Source organism: Falco cherrug, chromosome 1 (genome assembly GCF_023634085.1).
Source record: "Falco cherrug isolate bFalChe1 chromosome 1, bFalChe1.pri, whole genome shotgun sequence".
In the NCBI taxonomy this organism is placed as follows: domain Eukaryota; kingdom Metazoa; phylum Chordata; class Aves; order Falconiformes; family Falconidae; genus Falco; species Falco cherrug.
Genome location: NC_073697.1, coordinates 96,978,596 through 97,005,008, shown reverse-complemented (window position 1 = coordinate 97,005,008; position 26,413 = coordinate 96,978,596). Strand labels below are relative to the sequence as shown.

The window sequence follows — 26,413 nt, the reverse complement described above, 5'->3', positions numbered from 1 at the left end:
AAATCTGGGCTTAACCTGATAAATGTCCTTCTAACGATGGAAGGAGTCAGAAGAAACGAGAATTTAATTCATGATATCCGGAGAGACCACGCGGCGGCTGGCAGCAGAATTCTAAGGAAGAGTGTTAATGCTATTGGAAATAGAGGGAGCAAAGGTAACTGAAAACTCTGCAGCCTTAAGGGCTTTTGGAAGCAAAAGATACTTGATGTAATGCAGATAAGGGTGATGTTATCTTCTTTTCATTGCATAGAATATACCATTATCTGATGACGCTATCCTGCTTTGAGATTCTCTTTCCTTGTATTGTCTTCATTAATCCATTTGAAGCTCCCTGTGGACCTATTTAGGATCTAATCCTGCTTCCACTGAGGCCAAAAGCAAAACTTTATAGATCTGAAGAGAACCTGCTGTAGAACTTTCCGTGGAACTTCCACTGTCTCTGTCCAACTAGACTTAACAAGCAGGATGTGTTGAATACTTATGCCAGATCCACTAAATGTTTGACAAGTGGAGAGAAGGGTTGGAAAGAGGATTCTTCCTGAGTAAGAGAATGTATGAAAATCCTTCAATTGTTTTATCTTTTTGACTGACTCATAGCAGTTAATTTTCCAGAGGCAGGCTACCTTGTGACGTGTCTTAGTGGAGTACAAGAATGATTAATTTCTGGGGTATATGGTATAGGCATCCTTGTCTTAATAATTGGAAGTGTTTCTTTTGGCTGAAAATGTGATTTTCAGGAAGGTTAATGGATTTCCAGGAATCGTTAATGGTCAGTAGCATGCTGTTATGTATGCATTTATACGAAGAACATACGTTCCTCTAAATCAAGGCCAGCTTCCTTTCTGAAGGCTGAGCAGAGCACGTCTCGCACAGCTCTCTGAGGCAGTGCTGAGAAATTGCGTGCTACAGCCAAGTTCTGGGTTACATCCTTTGAATCGTCAGTGTGTGGACGTGCATATTGCACAGATGTCCCCAGGGTGTATGTAGGTTATCAGTGAGATAACCTCTGCTGAGCCCTAGCACTAGAAGTGTTCTGGCGGGTGTGGCTGCGTGGTTGTGACCCCTGCTAATTGCACCTCAGCTTGAGTGGAGGGTGGCTGAAAAGTACCAATTCTTGTGGAGGTGGTGTGTTCTGCAGTGCAGGATTGCGTTAACCTCTGGGCATGGGCTGTGAGCGGAGAGAAAGATGCACCAAGCAGATGTATTGACAGGCTCTTGTGTATACATTCTGTTTATGAAGAATGATGAGTTGAAATCAATCAGATGAGCAGTGCTCTGAATGTCTAAAGAAAATCCTTTGTGCTGTTTCTGCATCATCCCAGCAGTTGTTTATTTAAAAAAAAAAAAAAAAGAAGGGGATGCAAATACCATATTTATTCAGATTAGAAAGGAATATGGGGGTGGAGCCCTAGAGAAAAAAAGGAACTGTTCAGTGCTGAAGGAGATCTTTTGATTTATTTGATTGGAAATTTGCATCTATTCTGGATGATTTAACTGTTAAACTCTAGAGCAGTGGGCTCACTTCACCTCATCACCTACTAAGTGTTTAAGGTCCGCTGGGTGCTCTTAAGTCCTATAGAGGCCCATAGGATTCAGCTATATTCTTAAGAGCTCATGAAGAGTAACAAAGAACAAGGAAAGGGAAACTTGGACAGCACTATTTGTGTTTATGAAAGAACTAAGAAAATAACCTCAAAATTCATTTGAGCTATCCCCTTGATCAATCACTCTAGTTTATCCATTAATTCTTCTGTATATAGCTAGAATGCAATCTACCAGTAAAAGCTCTTTTCTTTTTTATTCTTTTTTATTATGTTGAGGTTTATTTTGATGGAATATGTTTCTAGGTAACTTGAAGGTTGTTTCTGGGAAATGCTGCCAGAATGCTTATTAACATGTGACTAGACCCAGGTAGAGTCCCTTTGGAAATTTTGGCTGTTCTATGCATCCTCAGTGAGGGGCAGTGACTGTGCTGAAGCCTGTGAGTCCTCCCAGTTCCCTGCCTACGCTGGGCCTGGAAATAACTCTGTCAATAGTAGAAATGTCGCAGCAGGAATGACTTGCTGGATGTGCCCAATTCCATTTATCTAAATGAGCTCTGATCTTGGATTTAACATGCTGTTCCATAGCTAAGATGAGAGGCACATGAATTAGATTATAGTTGGAAAAAATAGGGGGGTGCTGGTATAAATACTTCTGTGAGAAGTTTAGCAGAGCATTAGCAAGTCTTTTTACATTTCTGAACAGCAGTGGTCAAGTAGTACCTTGCAAAAGATGCTTTCCACATGATAGGAACTCCAGTCATTAAAAAAGCATGAATCAGATTAAGTAGTGTAGGGTTTTTTTATTTGCCTTTAAGTCTTCAGATGTCAGTGGAAGCTTTAATCAGCAGCTGTGCTGGCAAGAAACGACCACGTGAAATGGCAGCAGAGGATATGGGCACAGATGCTCTTGTCTGAGTGGCTTAGGGGCTCTCCAGCACCCCAGGAGGTTACAGCCCCATGGCTGCTCACCCCTGAAGGATTATGTAGGCGCTCTTGTCCCTTTTGTGGCTGCAGCAGTGGTAGTCAAGGGTGTTCCTGTGGTTTGCAGAGCTGAGGGAGATGTTTCATGGAGGGGTAGTCGCCTGGATGGTGGAGGTGGGTGCCCAAGAACACACTCGTGTGTGCATGAGACCTCTGGATAAGAAAGTGCAGCACCTGAGTCCCAGCAGAGATATTACAAGTCGTGTGATACCAGCGGCTGACAGCTGACTGTATTGACTGTACGGTCTCTTAGGCAGCTGTCTGATGCTGTGCTTTCAGGTGCACTGTTTAGATGCTACTTCCTCTCCCTTCTAGTCATTTCCTCTGCATGTGGAACAAACTTCTTGAGCCATTTCTTTTTTGTTTCAAGTCAACCTTATGGCTGGTGGTCCCCATTGTGTTGAGCATCCTATGCTTTTTCTGGGATTTAGGGAAGAGGCTCTGATGGAGAATCAGCAATGACAGGTGTTAACATCTCAAAATCTTTTTCCGTGTATACTTAATATGCAAAAAGTCACCTGTTGTAATTGATTGTGCTGTTTTCTGTCAGAAGCAGTGATGAGCAGTTCTCTCCATCCCTGTGTTCTGAGGACACAGAAGCTCAATTTTGGCCTGCTCCCAGTGATCTTGTTTGTGAGGAGCCAGAAGCAGCAGGGCACGGAGGGTGTTCCTTCTCAAGGTTGTGGTGGGTAGAGCACTACTGCGCTACAGAGCTGAACTTCTGATAACCTGGACAGAAGGGACTGTCCCAGCACTGTGATGACCTAATCCAAAGCACCACAAATGCTGCAGGGACTTCTTAATGCTCACACCTGGACGGATGGCTGTTTTCTGCAGGTCACGGTCAGGGACAAAGGCATTTTCCCTGGACAGGGTGGCAGGAAGTTCAGGGGGTGGGACAGCAGGAAGCAGTTTCATGATCCTGGGCTATTGCTGGTGCAAAGACTGCCCTTGCTTTTAAATCTGCTCTTGTTCTGTGTTGGCAAGGCTTGTGCTTAATTCCATGGTACGTTCAGTGCAGCATTTGCCATCTAGAGAGCTGTATGGTCTTACTGTTATCACCATCGCTGTTTACTAGTGATAAAGGACAAGCTGAAGAGGACTAGGATCCTGATACTTGGGAACTGGGCAATGCTTTTGTTTGGGTTTGTCTCTTGTAATGGAGAGTCAAAGCAGTACCTGGATCTGCTTCCTTGAAGACCTATAATACACTTTTATTGACTCCTCGGGCTTTGTGAAATCATGATGGAATAATGTAGCAAAACCATTGGGAAAGCTTCCCTTCCCTGTTCCTTACGGTTGTCTTAATAACTGCCTCTTACGAATTGAAATGGCTCCCTGTGCCATTCCCTTTGCCTTTCTTCTAAGTATAAGCTAGCCTGTATTATGAACAAAAATGTTAACTTAATAGTACAGTTGCTTTAAATCAAGTGGCTCTTTTGTTGCCAAAGCTCCTCTTGCTGGTAGCTCTGGGAGGTATTCTGCCCAGCAGAGACATGTCGGTGTGCTGGTATTGCATCTTCTGGGCTGCAGCCATATGAATTGGTCTTCCTCTCATAGAAAAGCAGGATTTGGGTAACTTACCTTACACTTACAGCCTTTCATATTTCTGCCTGCCATGCTAATTTAAGGGAAGGCTGCAGTTCTCCAGCTCCTTTCACAAACACCGTCATACACACCCTAACTGGACCCCTCACCAGCTTTCCTTGCCTGTGGAGTCAGCCTCTTTCCTTCTACCGTATCGAAGCCTTGGCGTAAAAGCGGAGCTTGGGTCACTGCAGGCTGCCCGCTGGTTTTGGCAGCCCTGAGTCTTAAGGGGGTGCCAAGGTGTCGCCTGGGCTATTCTCAACTAGCCTCGGGGTTAGGGACAGCTAATGGATGCTGCTTCCTGATGTAAAAGCAGATGAGAAACTCTGGCTAGGGGCTAAGCTACATCAAGCTGCGCTTTCAGAGGCTAAGCTGATTGCAGGTCTCTCATAAATAAATCTTTCTGTATTAATAAATAAATGCTTGCAATAGTTGCTTTATTATAGTGCACGGAAGCTTTCAGAAAGAAAAATTTCCCGAATGAGCCATTTCTGCAGTCTCTGCTGACTTGTAAAGATTGGTGTCATTAATTGAATTTTGCCTCTTCCATTAGAATGGAGCGTGTGCTCTTTGCTTGCACGTACAGCTGATGCACTGAAGTGTGGGAAGAGAGAAAATATTCAGAGCTACTTGCCTTGCTTCTGTGGCAGTTGGGTTACTGGGTTGTTGTGGGGAGAGTGGGCAGCTTTCAATGTGACTGTCAAATATGTGGGTCTCTGAGAAGGGGAGGGTTTCCCTGCTGAAGCTCATGTAGTGGCTGTTGGTCGGCTGTAGCGGCTGTTGGTCGGCTGTAGAGACCTGGCTGGGTGTCTGCTGCTGGCTCCTTCTTCCTGCAGACTTTCTCTTTAGAGAAAAATGCATTGTCTATGTGTTACAAGTAAGCAGAGTCGTCTTTCTTACAGGGAATGATACTTGTTGGAAATTGACCTCACCTAATACAAAGCACTGCAAATGTAATAATTAAGGTCTACTTAATTTCCACAGTCGATTCGTGGGGAGACAATAGCTTGTTCTTTGAAACCATGCTTTGTCTTTTGAAAACAATCTTACCCATGTTACATAAACGCTGTACTGCAGCCCGCCCTTATTAGCCACTGATTAGAGGGTCCTTTGTGAAGTGTTGTCTGTTTCTGACATAAATTAATTAATATGGAACAAGTAAAATTCCTGTGGAAACAAAATAGGAGCAAATTAATACCAGATAAATGTGTGTTCTGGGCTATGAAAGTGAACACAAAACTAATTTCTTAATGGGACTGCTAGAAGAACAAACAGATCTACAGAGATGTAGTTGTATGCCTCAGCTAGAAATGTATGTTTGTGGATATAATTAAACTTTAGTTAATAACATATTGTCCTCAGTCTTGGCGAAGAACTGCATTTGGGCTGTGGCTACGTGTCCAAAGCGTTTTTCCTAGATCAACTTCTCTGTACAGCATGGTCTAGAGCTCTCGGCGCGCTTGCAGCTCTTGGGTGGCTCCCTTGCGTTTGAGCTCATTCCTTGCAGAGCTCGGGGAGCACGACCAGCCCTTTCCTGCAGAGGGATGATGGAGAAACGGGCGACTGGCCCTGTCGCTGACCTGCTGTAGGAGGCGGTGGGTGAGTTGGAGAGACAGTCTTCAATAGCAGTGCGTGAGGAAGGGTGAAGTGTGAAGGTGATGCTTCATGATTCACTTTTTGCATTGCAAATCCTGTTTCGTAAGTAAGCTGCTTCCATCGATACGTTGAATGATTTATTATCTCTCAGAGCTTTTCTTCCCCCTGGAAAGAAACAAAAGATGATCAGTGTTTTTCAAAGCTCTGTGTTGAGCGTTATATGATTAAGTTGTAATTTTGAAGTGACGCATTTGGGCATGTAATTTTCAAGACCATCTTTGGTTTCAGGGATCATAAATACTGGTTCCAGCCGTAATGAAGTGCTGTGCTACTTACTATGTTCCTATCATTGTGTGTGTCTTTTGTTTAAATTATTAAATCACAGTGGCTATAGCCATAATAATGTGGTTGTTTTATGTCTTGGAACAGGGGAAAATAATTTTATTTAGTTGGAATAATGTAATTGTGACGTGCCTCTGGGTTTGAGTTGAAGGGGGAGGTGGTGCAGGTGGCTGGCAAGACAGTGCTGTTCTCTTGATGGTTTTCTGCAGCAAATTCCGCTGCCGTGGAGTGGCAGCGTATTTGTTTTTAATGGAACAACTTGTGAGCAAACACTGGGATGTTTATGATGACAAGGGAACCACTAGAAAAATAAGAGGCTATAAAATCCTACTCGTTAGGGGTAGCGACGTGGGTAATTGGCTCAGTCAGGTGCATCTTGAGGAAGGTGCCGATCTGAGATGTGGCTGTGTGACTGCCCAAGCCAGTATGGGCAAAACAGTTAACTTCTTTCTACCTCTGAAGGCCATCCGTAGGGTGAGCAGCTGTCTGCCCGGGTGGTTTTATGAGACAAAGTGCTGGGGAAGGACTTGGAGAGCCTTTGATGCAAAATGCTTTACAGATGAAGTATTTATTTTCCCTTTTGAAGAGAAAAGATGCCTGATGGTTTCTTGAATCTGGATGACTGCACTGGTTCAGATATAGTTTGATAAATGAAGTATAAAGGCCCAGTGAATGACCTTCTGTAAAATACAAGAGTGCCTGAACCATTGTGCTTTAAATCTTGCTCCACATCTTTGTATTTGCTGCTCATTAGTCTCCTGCGCCCTGTTGTTTTTAGGCTGATAATGGATAACCAAGTGGTGCACACTGAAAAGAAAATTCCTGTATAAATAAAGCAATGTGCTTTTCTCTGCACAGAGTGTCTTGTGGATATGGGGCAGAAACCCTTCTGTTTTCCTCTCTTTTGTGTTTGTAGCTGGGCCCTGAAATGGATTAGTGCTCTTTACATACCCCCTTGAAGTCCCATTCATTGAGGCTTCCCTTTCTCCCCATGAAACCTTACACTTAAGTGGCTGCAGCACAGACTGCGGTTTCTTTCCAAATGAATCATGAGAGTTTTACAAGCTGTAAAACTTCTCTGGAGAGCTTAAGGGTGTGACCAGCTTAAAAGCGTGGATGAATTTCTTTTTTTTTTTCCTTTTCTGATTCAAGGCTGAATAGATCCTGAATATCTGTTTGATGCTTTGAATTGCCAGCAGGAATTTCTTTTCCCCTTTCAGATGGGATGTAGCACAGTCCCAGGCTCTTGCTGCAGCTGCCCACAAAACTTTGTTGGGACTCCCTTGAGAACTGGGTATAGGAAGTGATAAAACTTTATTAGTGTTAGTTCCTTTAGTCTATGTAAACTTTTTATGAGGAATAAGCTTATGCGTTTGGAGGGTGACAGTTGCCTATCTCTCTGCCTGGGCTTTGCTTAAGGAAAAAAGTATCTTGCTCCCTGCCTTAACAGCTCCCTGTGGAGGCAAATCCAGCTTAGCCCAAGCCACTTCTCTCCCGATCAGTTTAACCTCTGGCATTGAGGACTGCGGGCTGGGCAGTGCTGGTTCCCTCGGGCTCATCACTGTGCCTGGTGAGCTCTTTGGCACTGGGGTCTTACAGCTGGGAGGCTTCGCACACCGGCGTGTGCTTGCCCTGCTGCAAAGGCAGTGCTGAGGTATGGGACGTGTGGTCCTCTGTCACTACCTGGACTTGGAACGTGTGAGCAGTCCTGGAGAGAGCTGGCACATCATCTCTTGTCTCTGGCGTGTGTGCTGGGCTGGGCAAGTCTGGAAATCAAGGGTGTTTCCAACAGTTTTGAACTCTGGGTAGGAGCTCGATAGGTGTGCTCCTTGCACAGCATCACTGATGGCTTTTCCTGGGTTTTTGCAGCCAGCCCCTCTGCTCTGACTCCACTAGAAAGCGACTTGGCTGCCCCAAAGAGACATTCTCTGGAGTAGGGTGCTGGCCAAGAAATCTGAAGCTGGCAGTGACATGGAGCTGGCAGAGGACAAACCAGGCAGGTAGGAACTGTCAGGAGCTCTGGGAAATTAGAGGAGAATCTTTTTCTTTTTTCTTTTTTTCCCCCCTCCTTTTTCTGGCATATGCCAAGAGTAGGTGGTTCAGAAGAGCAATACCTGGCACAGCATGATGACAACTTACCCAGCTGCCCTAATGGAATGCTTTTGCCAGGAGCCTTTGGACCCGTTCTTAATGTAAACAAAATACTTGTTACTATAAATAAAACGGAATGAGTGTGATTACCTTGAGTCTCTGGATGCACCTTACCTGGTCAGCATTTGTTCTTTTCTCCCTCTGCAGACAATTAATGGGGAAAAAGGGGACCATCAGTGTGCACAGACATCAGCTAGGCAGCATGAAAGCTATAATAACTTTCTCCTATGATAAGAGATATTTTTATGGTCTGAATTTTTTATTTTACTTTCCCTCTAGTGGGAGAGAATTACCAGTGATGATAGCTGGTAGACCAGCTCCTGTTGGGAAGCACTGAATAGAGGAAGGATTTATTGAAGGAAATGTGGCAAACTCCTCTATAATGCACTTTTTTCCCTTATTTAAAGAGGCTGTTTATAACTAAGAGACTATAGCACTCAGGAGGTAGTTTTGTTGTAGCGATACCATATTGAACGAAAGCTTGGTAGTCTGCTTCTGGATGGAGGCATCAGGAACAGCTCCTGACTAACAGTGTACCTAAGCTTCCCGCCACCTCCGCCCCCCTTTTTTTCTTTTTTAAATGGAGGTTGGTGCAGCTCTTTCCCATGTAGTTCAAAGAATGGCATTGTGAAGTACACGTCAGCATTTGAATTATGCTTTTCATTTACTGTAGCCAATTCCAGTACTCTTCTCCCCCCCCCCCCCCCCCCCCCCCCCCCCGGGGTTTCTAGAAGGTTTCTTGACAAATTTTTCTCCTCACCCCCTGCAATCCAGAGACAAAAACCTAAGAGCTCTTCCGTATGCTGCCTGGCTGCTTTGCTTCTCTCTCTGATAGTGCTAGAGAAATTCTGTGATTTTTGCAAAGGATACTAAAATCGGGGTGGGGCAGAAGAAGTCCTGGTCAGGTTACTGCCCGCAGCTCTATTTGCATTAAGCAGCAGCCAGAGCTCCTCAGTGTAAAACCTTCCACACCAAGGGGGTAAAAAACACAGAATAACTGGTAAGGGGTGCTAAGCACTCTGCATCTCATATGTGAAGTGCGGTTTGTTACTTACAGCTGGAATACTGATTTAATACTAATAAATCCTGCATTTGAATGAACTGCCGTATTTTCCCCATGGTAGCAGTTAAGAGACGGGAGGGAAAAGTGTATGGCAAAAACAGAGTATGGCAAAGGTTGAAAATCATTACTAGAGCAGAGTACCTGCTTGGTTTAAAATAATCTTTTGTGTGCTCAAATAAAGGGTTGTGGGTCCCCAGTTATCTCCATCCTAAAATCTTTGGAGCTGTTGCTGCAGGATGGCTAATGCAAAACCTCTTTTGGTGGGAAAAAAATCACAGGGAAGGTCATGGGTATTTTGCATTTTCCCCCCTTTTACCCTCCCTCCAGTTAAAGAACATTTGGGCTAGAGTGCACTGAGCTACCCAGGTGCAGGGGATATTATGGATTCTCCATATTGCTAGCCCTAATTTTAGCTACACTCTGCAGGGTTTATGCCAATATTCACCCACTTGCATTTGCACTTGCGGTAGCAGTCATTACACAGTGTGAGCTTCACACATGTGCCGCTCCTCCTGGAGCTCAGCTGGCAGCAGCAATTTATATTCCCCACAATAAAACAGTGAGGTTTGCGTGGGTAAGGGACTAGGGGGAGGATGCTCACATCTGTGAATGCGTCCCCGCAGAGCGCTGCTGTGCTGTGCTTGTTGCAGCCTGTTGGAGGCAATTGGATGGGAGGAAGGGGAAGAGAGCTCTGTAATTCCCTTCTGCTTTTCATTGAAGTGGAGAAGTGGCTCTGCGTTGCATGGTATGTTCTCCTATGCACTTTCGCTGTGAAAGGACTCCCAGTCCAATTTGTCAATTGGAGACTTGACGTGAGTCCAAATGCACTTGACAATAGTCTCTCTGCTGTCAAAACCTCTCCTCCTCCTGTGATAAAAACAAAGCTCCTGAGAAACACTCCTTCCTTCCTTCCTGTGGCTCTGAGGAAAGGCTCTGCATCCCGGAGTTGTTCTGGGGAGGAAGTTTTTGACTGTATTCGAAGTGCTTATCCATTTTCCATTAAAAAATTGACAGCAGTGCGTTCGCAATGAGATAGCCACAGAGAAGTGATTTGGATTTATGCTTTCTTTAATTGGTCCACGTAAGATTTTTATTTACTGATAGTGTCCAAAGGGAGCTGTCGAAATATTGCAGAAAGAGTGAATGCGTCCACTGTGGTAATGTGCTTTTGATAAATGCATTATGGCATAGTTACGAAGTCAGGAAGAAGCCTTAATTACTGTTACGAAGCCATTAGAGTCTAAAGCAGCAATCTGAGCTCTTCTTGCAATTGTGTGTTATATTTCTTCACTGAAGACTTCAGTACAAAAAAAAAGTGCTTGTTTTAGAAGATAATTTATGCCTTTTATTTTCTTTGCCTTTTTAAAGTGGTGCAGAAATGGAGTGAGCTCCATGGATTCATGTAAATAAAAAAAAAACCCAAAACAACCTTTGCACCGAGCACGTACTGCTCCTGTTGGTAGGGAATCCAATGCCATATGATTGGCTGTTTTCTCCTGTTACCCATACCCATACAGCACAAGAAATTGCTGAAATTAATTTTCTCATCTTAAAAACCTAAAAAGAAAACACAAAAAAGGGGGGTGGGGACAGGATTATTCTCCAGGAGTCTTGTGTAAATCTTCCTCTGGGGCTATGGAAGGAGGAAGACAGGTCTTGGAAACTTTTTCTTAATGAAAATTGCTTTGGGAGATCGGTCAGTGTTACAACCTACATATGGGGTCAACAAACGGTCCGTCCCTGGAAGCTTCTGCTTTCCACGTCAGCTGCTGCCCGCAGTGCCCAGCCTGCGCTGCCTTGCTCGGGTCTCTCCTGACAGCAACTGCAAAGCAAATTATTTGGAGCTGGTGATTCTTATACCACAAACGTGTGCAAAGAAAGAGTTTAGTTTTCAGGTGTCTATTCTCTTTTTAAGTTATTCAGGGAAAAGAGCATTTAATGCTCAGTCACCTGTTTTTAGTGCTTTGTAAATGTTCTTTGCCCCTCTGGTAATGCATTATTTATATAGCAGATGTTAATTTAATAGAGTGAACTTTGTTAACCTTCACAATATAAGCAGCTTAATTTAAAAACCAAAAACTGACAAAAATGTAGTTGTAAATCAAAGGTTAACAGGCATAGCAACGTGAAGGTATTGTTTGCTCGGTTGTTAAATTGATACTGTGCTGCTTTCTGAAATGGAATATTTCTTAAGTGACAGGAAGGTTAAGTACAAGTTGTACTGTTATGAGAAAGGAGGAATGAATCTTATTAGTGTTTTTCTAAAGGTGATTGCTTAAAATAATTGCAGGAGCAGCATGGTAGCACTGGTGCTTTCTACATTGGTGGTGGGAAGCAGCTGGCTCAGGACCCCATCAGAAGCACTGTCAGCTGCCGCTGGACACTTCATTCTCTTACGGGTTTCAAGCTGGCTCTCACTTGTCCTCAGTTTGGGCTCTGCCTCTTGGCTCTTTCTAGAAAATGCCAGTTGGAAGAGCCCTTCCCAAGAACAGGCATATTCTTGGCATTCCAAACCTCCCTGTGCAGGGAGGCCTTTGTGTCTGAGTCTCGGACCATGTTGTTCATGTGGAGTCTGGGATTCAGCCTCTTCAGTTGACACTCCGGAAGATAATTTTAGAGATCTCAAGAATGTCTGCTCAATATGGTGGAGCAGTTTTGTCCTTTTTTAAAAGTGTGTTTGTCTTTGCTGCAGGTCAAGGTCTAGTGTAGTTTGCAAAGGCTGTGCTCTTAGACTGTTTTTCTGGTTTGATTCAGTTATCAGTAATTTTTTTTAAAAAGCAACAAATCCTCCCCCAACCGTCCCTCCATTCCCCCCCCCCCAACACTTAACTATTCCAAGGCTGTGTGGTTTTTTGGTGGTTTTTTTTCCCCCTCTCTATGTGCTTTCAGCATACTGAGCTGGGGAGGGTGATGATGATAAGTATTACCACCTTGTTTCCAAAAGCTGTTGGGTAAGATCTCTCACTGCAGCATCTTGAAGCATTACGCGAAATATTCTGAACTGTTATAACAACAACTCTGGTGTAATTTTTCTTATCCAAAAGTCTTTCCCTTCCCCCTGTTTCTGGGTAGAAGAGACTTCTTAGCAGAAAGATTCAGGTGTCAGCAAGTGTGCCAGGCTCTTGAACCATGCAGCAGGTAGTGAAGGCTGCGATGTTCCCCTTCCCTTCAGATGGCAGCATTAATTCTCAGAGTGCCCTGGTAGCGCTGCTGCAGTCGTCATCATGTGTATTTCCAAACTTAAAATGTTTCCAGTTACGATGTTTGTCCTGATGGTTTGTTAAAGGCTTTGGTGTCCTGAAATTTAGGTTGACTTCTTGATGTCTGGCATATGACATGAAAATTCTCTGAGCTCTGTACAGAGTGACAACACTCTAGGTTAAACCTAAGCACTACTACTCCTGAGAGGACAGGTGAAGTATTTTTTTCCTCTCCAGAGTACTTCTACTCTGAATAGCTCTACAACTAAAATTGCTGCATCTTTGCTGGGTTAATTTAATACCTGTTATTTCCTCTGTTTCAAATTTGAGTAGTTTGGGCCAGTTCATGCTTCATGTCTAATGTAAATGAAATTGTTCACAGCTGTAAGCGCATAGCTGTATTAATGGGTTAATACAAAGCTCTAAAGAACTGCTTGAAGAGTTCAGAGAAATTTAACAGGATAACTCCCCCGCTTTCTGTATCTGCTCCTGTCCAGGCACAGTTCTGTTGGGTTGTCATCATTCCAGCTGGTCTCATCAGCCTTCTGCATAGCCCATCGAAAACCGCGTGTATATTTATTTACCCAAAGGATTTGGACTTGATGTCTAACTTGCAGTCTGGTGCTGTTTGATGTTTTTCTGGTTTGTTAAAATTTTCACCAGAAGGTGCCTGGAGTTCCTGCAGTGGCAGTGCTGGGTTCGCATTGCCATGGGTAGGTTTGAGAGCAGGTGCATGTCTGATGGGGGCTGCTCAGCTGGTCCCTGTCCCAATGCAGGGATTTTAGCCAGTTCAGCTCTGTGCCTTAGTTTCCCAGGAAGTGTTTCACCCCAGCTGCACACCCACATGTTAGCAGATACTGAAACCAACCATTTGTCTTCAGGTATTCAGGGCAAATGCCAACAGAAAATGGCACAGAGGACGAAAAGTAAATTGGCCTTCTAAAATCCTTTAAGCTTTAAGTGTTACAGATATAATTAGAAACACAGGCAAGGATTATTATCCTAGAAGTACTTTTCTAGTCTGTTCTGCTTTTGTAACCTTTCTTTTTTCATCTGTCATTCTGTCGTGCTGCATTGTTTCTCCTTGCAGCCTGGCGTCTCCACCATCATGTCCCATTGCTGCCTAAACGCTTTGCACTGAGTCTGTTTGCTTTTCCCCTCTATTTATGTCATAGCTGTCATCTCTTGGCTCTGCACTGGTGTTCCCGTGAAACCGTGATGCAAACAAATAGGTAGTTATTGCTGCAAGAAAAATGAAGAGCTGGTCTCTGTAACTGCTCTCTCCCCAGGCTGTACGTGTTCCCCCTGTGGTACTCAGGAGATTAAGATTTTCAGGTGTGGTTTTGTTGTTTGTTTGGTGGTGGTGTTTTTTTTTTATTATTATTATTTTTGGGATTTTTTTAATTGCCTTGGAAGTGGAAAGTTGAAGCTTTGTGTAAATTGGTCCCTGCAGGTGCTGAGGTGGGAAGCAGAATGTGTCCCTTGGAGCCGGGGTGCAGCTCTGTGCTGGAAACCCACTGTCAGGCAGGAGCTGCCTGGACACAGTGGAAAGCAAAGGCACTGCTTTCCTGCACGAACACACCCCCGCGTGCCCAGGGATTGCTGGCAGCCGTCCTTAGGTCCTTTTACACACAGCAGACCTGTCCTCCAGCGGGACCCTAAAGTTTAGCGTGGGGACTGTTGTGGAGTGTTTTGTAGCTGCTTTTGTCTCTGCTCAGTGTGTTGACAGGCACCACTTTCAGTCTTTGAGACTTGGTCTACTCTGCAGCGCTTTTTGGCAGAGCCATGTCACTTAGAAGTCTTGTTTCTACCATCACTGCCCAGGCTGACGGTTACTTAGGGGTGTGCAGTCCTCAGCCAGCAAGTTCCCCTCTGCTTGTGGGGTTGTGTCTCCCTACCCTGACCAAAAAAGCCCCCCAAAAAGTCCTCAGCCAGCAAGTTCCCCTCTGCTTGTGGGGTTGTGTCTCCCTACCCTGACCAAAAAAAGCCTGAGAGCCTCCAAGTGGGAAGGGGATGTGCCAGTCAGCCCCTGGAAGTGTACCCGAGCTCAGCTGGCAAACCCTTCCCTGTCTGCGGTGTCTGGGAGCGCTGGAGAACCTGGGAGAAGGAGTCATTTGATGCGGCATGAAGGTGCGGGGTCTCCGAAGACCTTTGTTCAGGCCTCTATGGCTTTTTCTCCTGGAGGTTCCTGCCGCGGGCAGTGCTGCGAGTGGGAGTTGCACTCTGTAGTGTCACTTTATATATGCATTTATATATGCTTGCATCGGTGTGCGGTGACTTGAGGGGTGCTCAGCAGCTCCAGGATTGGGGCCCAAGGCATGTTGGCTTGGGCACCCGCAAAGAACTGGCAGTTGCTTGTAAAACAAACCCGCCCCCTTAAAATACTTACACTCATTACTTCTCAGATATAACAGAGATGTTCAGCCCTGCCCAAAGGGAAATCGATGGTGTGTTTGGGCTCCCTGTTGCTTTACGTGTATGTAAGTGTGTTTATTTTATTTAAGGAGTTGGTATGTCATCAGTCTTAAATTTAACTGACTGCCTGTTGACTTGTCACCCTGTGAATGAAAACACATTGCTGGTAATTTGTTTGACATGATTCTGTCCTGTTGTCAGGCTTCTAATTACGTTTAGAACATAACCCAGATGTCTGTCTGTCTCTTCCTGTCTCTTTATTATTATTATTACTATTATATTATTTATTAATTTATCTTTTTAAAATTGTAAACCATGGAAGGAAATAGCTCTCTGAAGTGATGGAAGTCTGTTTGCTCCTCTTGTTTTTTCAGGAGATTAGTAGGTGGTTGCATGTTTATCTCTTAAAAACTGTTTCTTTTAAAATAAGGCGTCGGTTTGGGCATCCAAAATTGCTGGTCCCTTGTGACTTTGGACTGACCTTCTGTATGCTTTAGGGATATGGAAACATGTTTGTATCTACATTAATACCTTTCTCTAGATATTGCTTTTTGAAAATGATCACATTCCCTACCTTATTTATTTTTAAAGAAGAGATAGGTTGCTTGTACTTTTAGAAGATTAAAATATTAATGTATTTAAATATAACAGTGAAAGAGAGGTGAGGCAGAAGGGGTTGCCCTTTCAAAATGTGCACAAATGGGCAATCTTTAATTGAATCAATTGGGTAAGCATATAATATTCCTTGCCAACATTGGCTTTTGGTAATTAGCAAAGGAAAACTCAAGCTGCTCAGTGTGAGGTTCTATTGCTCAAATCCGATGTTGTAACTTGAATTGTCCAAGAGCCACAAGCTTTTAGGCACCAGAAACACAATTTCCCAATACCATAGTGGATCACCAATGTACTCAAGCCCTGTCTTCTGAAAGCAGTAAGTCACTTTAACATCAAAAGGCTGCTACTTTCTTAATGGGACTTTTGAATGCTTTAGCTGTGATCCCACTTGGAGAAAGCCATGCTGGCCACCAAACAAGCTCCATTCCCTTTGTGGTGCTTCTTTTTTAGCTGATCTAAATTTGCAACACAACAGGGGTGTGTAGAAATGGCTTTTAGGAATAAGAAACTTGACTCTTGGTCCCTGCTGACTTGGGGGTTTTGGTATTGTTGATCACTAGCTATCCTAGCTCTGAGTGGTGGAGGATTACTATTAATGTTTAAATGCTGTTTCCTCAGACAAAAGAGGCTGAGGAAGGCTGGCTCCATCAGGGAACAGATTTTTCTGTTCTGCAAAACTTTGTTCAAACAGAGCTCGTGGTAAGGGAGAAAGCAAAAGTATATTAAGGACACAGTGGGTCGCCGTAGGAAAGAAAAATTGGAAAGTAAGAATAAAGGAAATAAAGCATGTGTTCAATACAAGTGATATATGTGTCAGCTGGGTATAGAAACTGCAAATTATTATGTGGTCCATGCCATCAAATACAAATACATCCCTGATTTTCCCCTGTGCATCCCAGCCAACAGGATCTTAATAAAGGGCAAACTATGCAAACAAATTCCCTGAACCACTTCTGCCTTAGCTTGAAGTGAGCTGCCTTTTGTATTGCCTCTGTTACTCCGTGTCAGTGTGATGGCGCTTTTTGATCTGCTGCTGCTGTTACTTGAGGTCTGGGCATCTGTTAAGACGTGCCACCTGCAGCGAAGGGCTTCTGGCTGAGTGATGAAAGGTCATTTGCTGAATCTGGAGTAAAACTGCATCAGGGACAGAAACTAAACTCTGGGTTTTCGTGGTGGAGGAGCGGCTTCTCCTTGGAGGGACAGAACTGACTGGCAGAGTCGGGCTTTGCTAAAATACTGCTGGGGTTTGTGTACCGAGTGTCTTGTGGTGGCATTTGCAGTTGGGAGAGGGGCTGGAGGGAAGGATGTTGTCAATTGAAGTTCCTCTCCGATCCTTTCCTGCTTTTGTTGGCAGCTAACAGTTAACGGGGGAAAAAGGCATTTCTGGCTCTGGGCATGGGGGCCCGAGCCTGGCTGCCAGCTCAGTCCAGGGTCTGTTGGCCTCAGCTGCCTTTGAGGATCTCGGCCTTTATAGGAGCTGACAAACAAGAATTAATTGATGACTCACCAGTGTAATAATGTCAGAAATGCTCGTTTTATTTTGCTGTTCCTGCATGTTCTTCAACCTATAACTATTTTATGCAGTTTTTAGCCTGAAGAGAGGTTATCGTGTCCACGTACATCAAAGGATGAAAATTGGAGAGTGGGCGCTTCTGGAAGGAAAGTGTCTGCGGTGCAGCGTAACGCTGCAGGTGGCTCGGTTCGCTTCGTGTAAGAGAGTGGGGGATTGCCAAAGCCTGGTTGTGAGAAGCTGGTTTCGGTCCAAGTGGTTGGTGGAGCAAAAAAAGGTTTCTGTAAAGGTTTGGTGTTTGGTTTTCACTCTTGTTTTTTATCCTGAAGCAGCACAGAAGAGGACTCTGCTACCTACATACATTTGTAGCCTGGAGTTCAGGAAGGCTCTCTGCCCACCTGTGTTTGCGCAGGTTTGGGGCTTAAAGTGGCACATTAATTCTTGGACTGCGAGGGGCGGTGGAAAATCTGTTAAAACAACAACGGAGCAGTAATGCAGTATGTCAGTTATGGGGAGGGGGAATCTTAACAGAAGAAGAAGAAAAATGCTAGTTTATAGTTTAGCTAATAAGGTAAGGAATTCAGAAGATATAACATTGTAAATTTCTTGAGTTGTCTTTGTATTTATTAGTTGCTGTGTTCACCGAGTGTGGTTTCCAGTGGGTATAGGATTTTTCTGTGATGAGAAATTCTTTTAATAAATTAAGGGATTAGCAGAAGCCATGTGTTTTCCAGCCTTCAGCCAGGGCCGTGTATTGAGGAAGTGTGAACCCCTTCAGATTTCTCATTGAGCACACAGCAGCGCAGAGTGAAACGGGCATTACTCCTTGGTGTGAGCATGTTGCATGCTGCATGGGTCCCTCCTCTGCGTGTACTTGGTTCTAAGCAATCTGTCTCTTGTGACAATACGTTAAGTATCTAAACTTTATGGATTGTGTGTGCATGGGGTTTTGTTGTGTGGGTGTTTGGGTTTTTTTTTCTAGTTTGACTTCTCTGCTCCTTTGAGCCATACTTGTTGTTCCACAGTGAGTTTAAATATTGATTATATGGTATTCAGCCTCTCCCTACCCTCTTCTTCCACTGCAACAGTAACAGCTGCTTGATCATTTTTTGTAAGAATTTTACCTTTGCAACTGCAAACTTACAAAAAAAAAATTAACCAGAAAATGCCCCAAAGAATGCCCTCCCCAAGCCATAAAAAACCCAATGAAGCTTTGAAGAAATGTCAGCACCATTTAAATATGTAACACACATACTCAGGCTTTCTGTCTGTACTTGCTACGTAATTTCCCTTCTCTCAATACTTCTGACTAATACTGGGATCTTTCTCTGCTTGAGCTCTGCTATTTATGAATAGAGCAAGCCTTATCTGAAGGCTGGTGAATGCTTACAAGTACGAGGCACGCTCAGATGAACAATGTGCATAAATAGCAAATAGTTGAAGGACTGAGTCCTCGGAATAACAATTGAGAAGAGATGACCCTGTTGAATATGGGATGAAGCAAACAGCTTTCCTGCTTGTCAGCTCTTTGGTTGCTGGCAGGGCTGACAGTAAGAGTGTATTTCTGTTACAGGACTTGCCCTGCAGAATTAAGTTCAACTAGGCACTCAGAGGTGATCTCCTCCTCTTCCTGAATCCTGCTGATGTTACCAGGCCAAAGAGGTGATCATCTTTTAAAATGATGCCGAGGGTACCTGCAATAGAAATGATGATTTATTTTCCTTTATAATCAGCATTGCTGACTGAGATATCCTTCTGCTGCCCTGCTTTCTTCTCTACAGCTGGCTGATTTTTCAGGACTAATCCTTTGTGCACTCACTTGCAGAAGACTCGTAGGACTGGCTCCGTCTTTGACATGATTATCTCTAATGCTCTTCCTCATCTTTTTGCAGCCCTCCTGTGTGTTCACTAAACCACATGTTCACATCACACTTCATATTCTTCTGTATCCCTGAGCTATAATGGAGAAAGCAAGAGTGCTTGTTAACCTGTGTGGTGCTCCTCTGAAAACGGAGTGCTGCCTCCCCATCCTCACCAGAAGGAATGAGCAAAGCTGGACCTACGCAGTTGCCTGACAAAGGCTTCCTTAAGTGCTTTCCTTCAATGGAAAAATCCTGGGAGCACAATGTTGATTATTATTTAATTACTGTTACCATGTAGTGTGTTTAGGGCAGCATTTTAAGTTCATCTGGCATAAGGGGTTTGGTAAACTCATTACTCGTTCTGCTTGTAACAATTCCTGGGTCTCCCTGCTGCTACCTGGGGAAAACAATCCACTTATAACATCTTGAAAGAGGGGCTGGAGAGAGCTTTCTGAGGCCAGGGCAGTTCAAAATATGTGGTGGTAACGTTGATGCTCTCATCTTCTGCTGGGTGTCTGGAACTTCTGTTAGTACAAAAGATTTGGTACACTGGTTTCAATGAAGAATAAGCATAAAAGCGCCCTTTGCTGCATTTCCAGGAGGCAGCTAACACACATACGTTATCTCTGTAACATTTCAGTGATAAGGCATCTGTGGCTCTTTCCGTGACACAGTTTAGTAAATCCAGCAGCAGCCCTCTGCCTTTACCGAGCTTGCCTGGCTGACTTGTGGAGAGTCTGTGGAGCTGCTTTTTGCCTTTGCTGCAGAAAGTGGTGTGTAATGAGCACTGTAAAACCTGGTCATTTGTTTATTAAGCATGAACTCTCATTTCAGCCTTGTTGGACTCTGGCTACTCAGGTTCAGTCTTTCTTGGTCATCCCTCCACTAGGCATCTGCTTCACATCAAGGACATTGGCCAAAACATGTCACTTTTTTTAGTTCTTCTCTTTCAAATCCCTTGTGCATTGTGTAGGTAAATTCCACCCTCTCCCTGGGAGAAATGTGCTCCTGATATGCACAGGGCAACAGTGCTGCCAAGGAAATTCAAGCCTGATTGGGAACAGCAGTGGCTCAACTTGGAGTCAGGCAAGCAAGGGCGGTTCTCATGCATGTGGTGATCATGCTGCAGGAAAGCTGTGGTATTTCTGGTAGTCATGAACCGGTACAGCGTCATTATTGACTTTCTCCTTGCCCAGTGAGACATCCATCTGCTGCACCCACTGGAAAGGCTCAGGAGAACAGTATCCCGACACCTGTTCTCAAAAACGGTCCCTCTTCCCCTTGCTGTACACTGTCTCTTGTGATGTTTTCCAAGTGGCAACCCTAAGTATGTCAAGATGCATGTGTTTTCTTTGAAGACAGCTGCTGCTCTTGACCCATCTGCCAGAAATTCTGCTCTTCAGACACAGCTTGCTTCCTCCCGATGTCTGTCTCCCTGTTCCATCAGAAACAAACATTTTAACACAGCTTTGCTTAATGCACGAGAACAACTAACTCTCCTTTTAAGGGCATGTTTCAAACCATGAATGAAGCTGAAGATGGGCTGAATCTACTGTCAAATGGGTATTTTAGTTTGGAAAACGGTATAAAGTATTTGTTGCAGTGGAAAATCTCTTCTTCCACTGCATTAAAATTCCTTCAGCAAGTGTGTCTGGGCAATGCCAAACCTGGTTAGTGTAGGGTGAAGCTTTAAGAGTCTCTGTCCTTCCTGCTCAAAAGAAAACTGAGTCCGTGCTTCATCTTGAATCGAGTATTTCTCTGGTACAAGGGCTTTCTCAGCAGCACAACCAATATTGGTAAAGGAGAAAGAACAGCAATTCATTTTCATAATTAAAAGATACAAGGGGGGAGGGAGGACAAAGAAAAAAAACCCAAACAAACACAACATTAAAGAAAACCAAACAACAAAACCCAAAACCAAAAAAAAAACCAAAACCCCACACCAGTGACAAAACACAAGCTTTAAGAGCAAGCTGCTTTGCAAACACCTGCCTCTCACCTCTGCTAAAAGGGGCATGTAACTGAATTATGGAGCGCCTGGATCATGCAGTCAGGAGTCTTTCCACATCATGGACATCTTGCTGCCAAGGGCGTGCTCACGAGATGTCCTTTAATTCGGTTAAAGTGCTCTTCCAGGAACCATATCATTATAGAGTTTGAAATTCTGCAAACTGAGTGGATGCAGTAATACAGGATAGCTAGCGCTCTCTTTCCTCCTTCATGCTAAAAACAACTCTGGAATAAGCTGTGTCCTGGTCTGGCTGCTGCTCCTGCCGGCTGGGGACAGCAGCCTCCACAGGGCTCCTCTGCCCTCCTGGTGCCCCAGTTCCCAGCGGGAGGCACTGGAAGGGCTCAGCAGAGCCGGACGAAGCCCTCCTGTCCTGCTGCACCTCTCTTCTCTTCTAGGAGTTGCTTTCGAAATGATTGCATCTTCTTCACTGGGCCATCAGTAGTGGCCTTGTGATCTTTTCATCCTAGAGGTTAATTTTTTGACGTAGGTGGGTCCTGCTGGACAGACCATAGGCGGTGTTGCCTGTGCCTGGATCTTCACGAAGTGAGGATCTGATCGTGGTTGGGCTTACTGCCTTACTTGGATGGGAAACAGGGCCAGGCACAGGAGGAAAATGAGCTGCAGCCTTTGGGCTCTCAGTTAGCACCTCTCAACTGTGCTGTTCTTTTGGGTTTTTTGGGGGTATTTGGTTTAGGTTATTTTTTCCGCCCCATGAGCTGTGGTCTGGACAGTCTGCTTAGCTACCTCTGCCATTTGTTAAGTGTGTGCTCTTTTAAAGAGGACCGTGTTTGAAACAGGAATAAAAATCCCTCCTGTACAGCAGTTCTTCCTGCAAAGGAGCAGCGTTGTAGGACGGGGAGTGACTCCAGGGGAGCAGCCCCATTTCCCTTGAAAGAGAGCTTCCTTGGTCCATGCTTTCTGCAGTATGATGATGTATCTGATGCTGCCGTGTCCGGAAGATACTGGGCCTTTTTATTGTAATCATATTTGTGCATTCAGACCAATTTTGATGGTTAGGAAAGTTCAAAAACAAAAATCCCAGAGATCTTAATAAGCTCATTTGGTAACTGTGGCTTTTGTTGTTCCTCTTTGTTGTGAGGACAGAACTGGTTCATGCTGATGAGTGCTGAATGAAAATTATATTATTAGTAATTACTGGTAATTTCTCGTCTGGAAGCTTCAGGTTTGTGGGAGCACTTAAATCCATTTGCTTCTGTATTCCCTCTGGCTTTGCTGTAATGTCTCTGGGCACAGTTGTACCTCAAGACACTTCAGCAGTTCCCTTTTCTCCATGGCAACTTCTCACAGCGGTTCCTGTATCGCGGAGAGGCAGTTCTTTCTCTTTCTGCCTTAATGTGGCTTTTCTGCCCGGTCCACGTGCATCGCTGTACTCTACAGGCTTCCTTGAAGCGAAGGGAGCAGCGCCAGCCCTGGGTCATTAAGGATGCTGGTACAGAGCGATGCCTCGGGGATGAGGGGAAGGCAGAGGACCAGCGTGTGCTTCACATTTTCCTCACCCCCAAAGAGAAATTATAATTTTCTTTTTATTTTAAAAGCGGTGTGGTAATGCAGTGGTTTTTGTCAGCTGGCAAAGCTAAGGATTAGTCACGGAGGCTTGTTTTGTTTTCTTCTAGAGAAGCTGGCAGAAAGGTAAAAAGAAAAAAAGTGTATCATTAAACAGAATTCCTGGAAAAAAACGACCCTAACCCCCCAGCTTTTCAGAGAATTGCTGTGTTGCTGTATTTGCTCTTCATGGGGACCATCACCTGGCTAAAGCTGTCTCAAATCCCTCTTTTAGATTTAAATTCGGGATCTTTCTGGGTTTTAAGTCGTGTGTGGAAACATGCAGTGGGGATAACTTTACCTGGCATAGCTAATGGAATGGAAATAAACGGAAGTACTGCTCACTTGTTCAGTCTGAAAGTTGATTTTTCTCCCTGTACCAAATACTGAGTTTTTTCCTCAAAGATCATCATTAGAATAGAAACATTTTTATTATCCTCTCAAAGGGAGATTAATAGAGGTGGGCTCCTTAAAACCGGTATCTTCTGTTTTGATTTGGTTTCCAGCATCTTCATTACTTCTGCTTCTAACCGTGCCTCTGTATCTCCTTTTCTTTCATCTACCCGAGTCTGACTGAAAGTAGCCTCAGACCAGAAAAGCCGAATGAAGGAAATCTCTGCTGTAGGTGAGATAAGCAGCATTTGTAGAGGACAGCTGGTGGCCAGCACCTTGCAGAGGACCCACAGCCTCGCTGCTCGCTTGCTGTCGTCCTCGCTTAGGCATGCAGCCTGAAGGTGGGCGGCCGCAGGGGCATGTTTTCAGCCAGCTCTGGCAAAGGGTGGTGGTTTGAAATTTGCCTGGGAATAAATAGTAAGTACGCCCTGGGATATATTTGGTGAGGTAGTTCCTGCAGATGTTCCAAGCTTTTGTGAAATGAGCAAGCAGAAAAAGCAGTGGGGCTTGTTCCTTTTTTATTTTTTTTTAAGCTGTAGTAAGTTTATCTCAATTTTCAACCTGTTTGTTTAATGTGGAATCCTAATAACCAGATATTCTTACTAAATGTCAAATTTCTTACTGGTTGGAAGTGGTGAAGAGGTGGGGGCTCTGGGGTATGAGCTTATGGCTCCTTAGTCCAGGTAATAAGGTGGCAGCAACTTTGATTCCGTGTGTGAGCATCCTCTAATGACTTTCTGTTCAGGGAGGTAAGTAAAGCTAAAGGGCAAACAGCTTGTTCTGTAGGCAGCGGGCTCGCAGTCCAGGTTGAGTTTGTATTTGTGGCTTTGTTTTGAATTTTGTTTTTATTGGCTAAAGAAATGCTTACGTTCTTCTCGTGCTCTGTGAACTCAGCTGCTGTGCCCTTCGGTGCCTCTGTGCTTGGAGAGGGAGGAATGCATGTTATTTTGTGCGATGGAAGTGCCTGGCTGTGTTGAGGCTTAAACTCTGAGATGTGTAAAACCTTTAAATGCCAAAATATTGGCAGAGTGAGGCTAAACTTTCTTCTTGTCCAGATATGTAATGAGACTTGTTCTGATTTGTAAAATAATAATTTCTCATGAGTTATTTCATGTAAACACTGACAGGTTTTTTAATGAATTGACCCCTCCACCCCCCACCCCCCGGCTTTTGCAAGAGATATTTAACAGCACATGGAAAATGTGACTGACCCTTAAAGGTCAGATTCTAGTCTACGATTCTGCTTTTATTATCCCGCTTGTCAGAGAACACAACGTATTTGCTCTATCTCCTGTCCAGATTTGCTTTTTCATGTATCATTTTTTTTCCACATGTAATTTTAAATAGGATGTTTGTAAAATATGGTGGCAGTAAAGCTGTTATCAGAATGTGATTTTTACTGTTTTTCATAGCTTCTTCTGATTTTTCTTTTTTTTTTTTTTAGTTTCTTGCTAACAATGATCTTGATTGGAGTGTGGCATTTTTATGCAGCTGAAAGGGAAGGTTATGCTATTACACAGATTTTATTTTTTTTAAAGACTCTTCTACAATAATACATGTATACAGGCAGCAGTTACCAGAACTCATTATTAAGCAGCTGTAAAACCTCTTAACAGGATAAACCATTTAATGTATTGACTTTAACTCCGCTTTTGATGAAGAGGTAGGTAGAGTATATATTTAGAAACTAATCGCAGAAAAAAACCATATCCGTCAGAGTAAAGTATTTTTCAAGACCCAAAAAGCAATCTTGGTTGGTTGGTTGGTTGTGTTTTTTCTTTTTTTTTTTTCCTAAGCAGAAAGTCATGTGCTAGGTATGAAAGTTGCTAGTGGTAAACCTTTGGCTTACCAAAGGGAAAAACAGGGGCAATCTGCTCATAACATCACAACCATAATAGGAGAGCAAGATGCACACGTTACATTCTTGCTCCTGCAGCTCCCTGTTTGACAACTGGTGCCGTTCGTAGACTTGTGTAAGCTGAGCAGGGGGGAAAGCAAAGATTCGGTGGCGTGAGCTGCTAAGCGTTAACTTGCACGTGATTTAAGTGCATGTATGCCTGCAGCAGGCGACGTTAATTTGAGGTGGGCTGTTTGAGCAGAACAGCTTCTCGTGAAGCACTGCAGGCAGCTTCAAGTTATGCCACCGCATGCAAGTTTGCTATTTATTGCGTGAGGGTCGTGCTTGTTGTGGGAATTTCTGTACGGTCCTGGTGACAGTCACGCTAAAATTTGTTGTTCTTTGAGCTAATGAGGCTGAATCAAACATCTCTGATCTTTCAAAAATGTTTGTGTCCAGTTTTGCGTCCAAACCTTCTGGAATTTGGCTTGGCTTTTATTTCTGGCTTTTGTAGAGAGGTACTGTAGTGTGTAGTCAATGGAGCTTAGCACTGGGCAAGCTGTGGAAAGGGTTTGGAGATGTATCAGACATCTCACTGAACGATTTGGTTTGTAACAAACGTCCTCCTTCCCTGCATGCTCACATCTCTCCTGGTAAAGCTGGCTGGCTTCTGCCAAGCACTGGAATATGACTAGTTTTCCAGAACAAGAGCAGAGCATCACAAATTATTTAAAAGCCATCATTTAGCATTCTTGACTGGTTTTTTCCTCCCCTTTTTCTCTTTTTTTTTTTTCTTTGATGCCACACAAAACCACTTCTCTGGAGTAGGCAGGTGTCTAATGGAACATATTTAAACTCTTCTTTTTTGCTAGGTGTGGCTTATTAGCTTAAAGCTGAAAATGTGTGTTAGTGGTAGTAATGTGTTTCTTTTGTTGAGTGTTCTTTACCTACGGGGAGGTTTGTTTGACCGAAAAAATCAATTGCTTCTTTTGCACATTCCAGTGTTTACTTGCTTAATTGATCCTGGTCATGAGGAAGACTTATGTTCTGGAAGGCTTTACCCGATGTAAGAAAAAGTTAAGAAGTTCCTTTGTGTTTAGTGACACTAACAACAAGAACACCCCCATAAGTAACAGGGAAGAAAGTTGCTTATAATGCCCAACAAGTTTGTCCTCTGTAATACCGCTGCTGGGAAAGGATGGTTACTGCCACCAAGGCAGCCTGAGGGATCTGAAAAAAAGTTTTGTTGGCATCAGTTTGGTGTTAACTGTGTTACCTCTGAATGCCCAAGCTGCTGGGGAACTGGGGTGGATCTTGCACATGTATATTTTCCCCACCAGAATTACTTATTTCACCATGTATTTTTTATCTTGTCAGCTTTTTGAGGCTTTTCTTTTTCCCACTGTGGTTTCTATGGAAATGTCATGGGTTTGGGTGGTGTGTAGTAACCCTCATGACTGCAGTAGAGTCACTCTCTGTCTTGCTTAGCTTGTGCTAATTTTGTTCCTGAATCGTGCTGCAGGGAAGGGGCAGAGGGTGTTTGACATTAACTAGAGGTGCCACTTCCAGAATCGGCAATCCAAGAGATGCCTTCTCTGTCCCCTTGAGTTGAGAAGATTAAGCCAAAAAGCTGCAGAGGCTGGTGTTGCCAGGTAGGCTGGAGGATGGACCTCACAGTCACCGGTCCCTGGCGTGTGACGCATGCCAGGAATGGTCCCAGAGGTGGGACTGTTGATTTAGGGG

At 44.0% G+C, this 26,413-nt stretch overlaps 1 protein-coding gene across 15 annotated transcripts in view; it reads left to right on the top strand.

The window, feature by feature from the left end:
- The window catches only part of PITPNM2 (phosphatidylinositol transfer protein membrane associated 2), a 141,411-nt gene that overhangs the window by 23,180 nt on the left and 91,818 nt on the right, over positions 1–26,413 (top strand). Inside the window, exon 1 of one of the 15 annotated variants that reach the window (XM_055710273.1) lies at positions 23,232–23,250. The exons of the other annotated variants lie outside the window; for them this stretch is intronic. The gene's annotated coding sequence lies outside the window, so the exon portion shown is untranslated. Of the gene's footprint in view, positions 1–23,231; positions 23,251–26,413 lie in introns of those variants that run through there. 15 annotated transcript variants of the gene reach the window in all.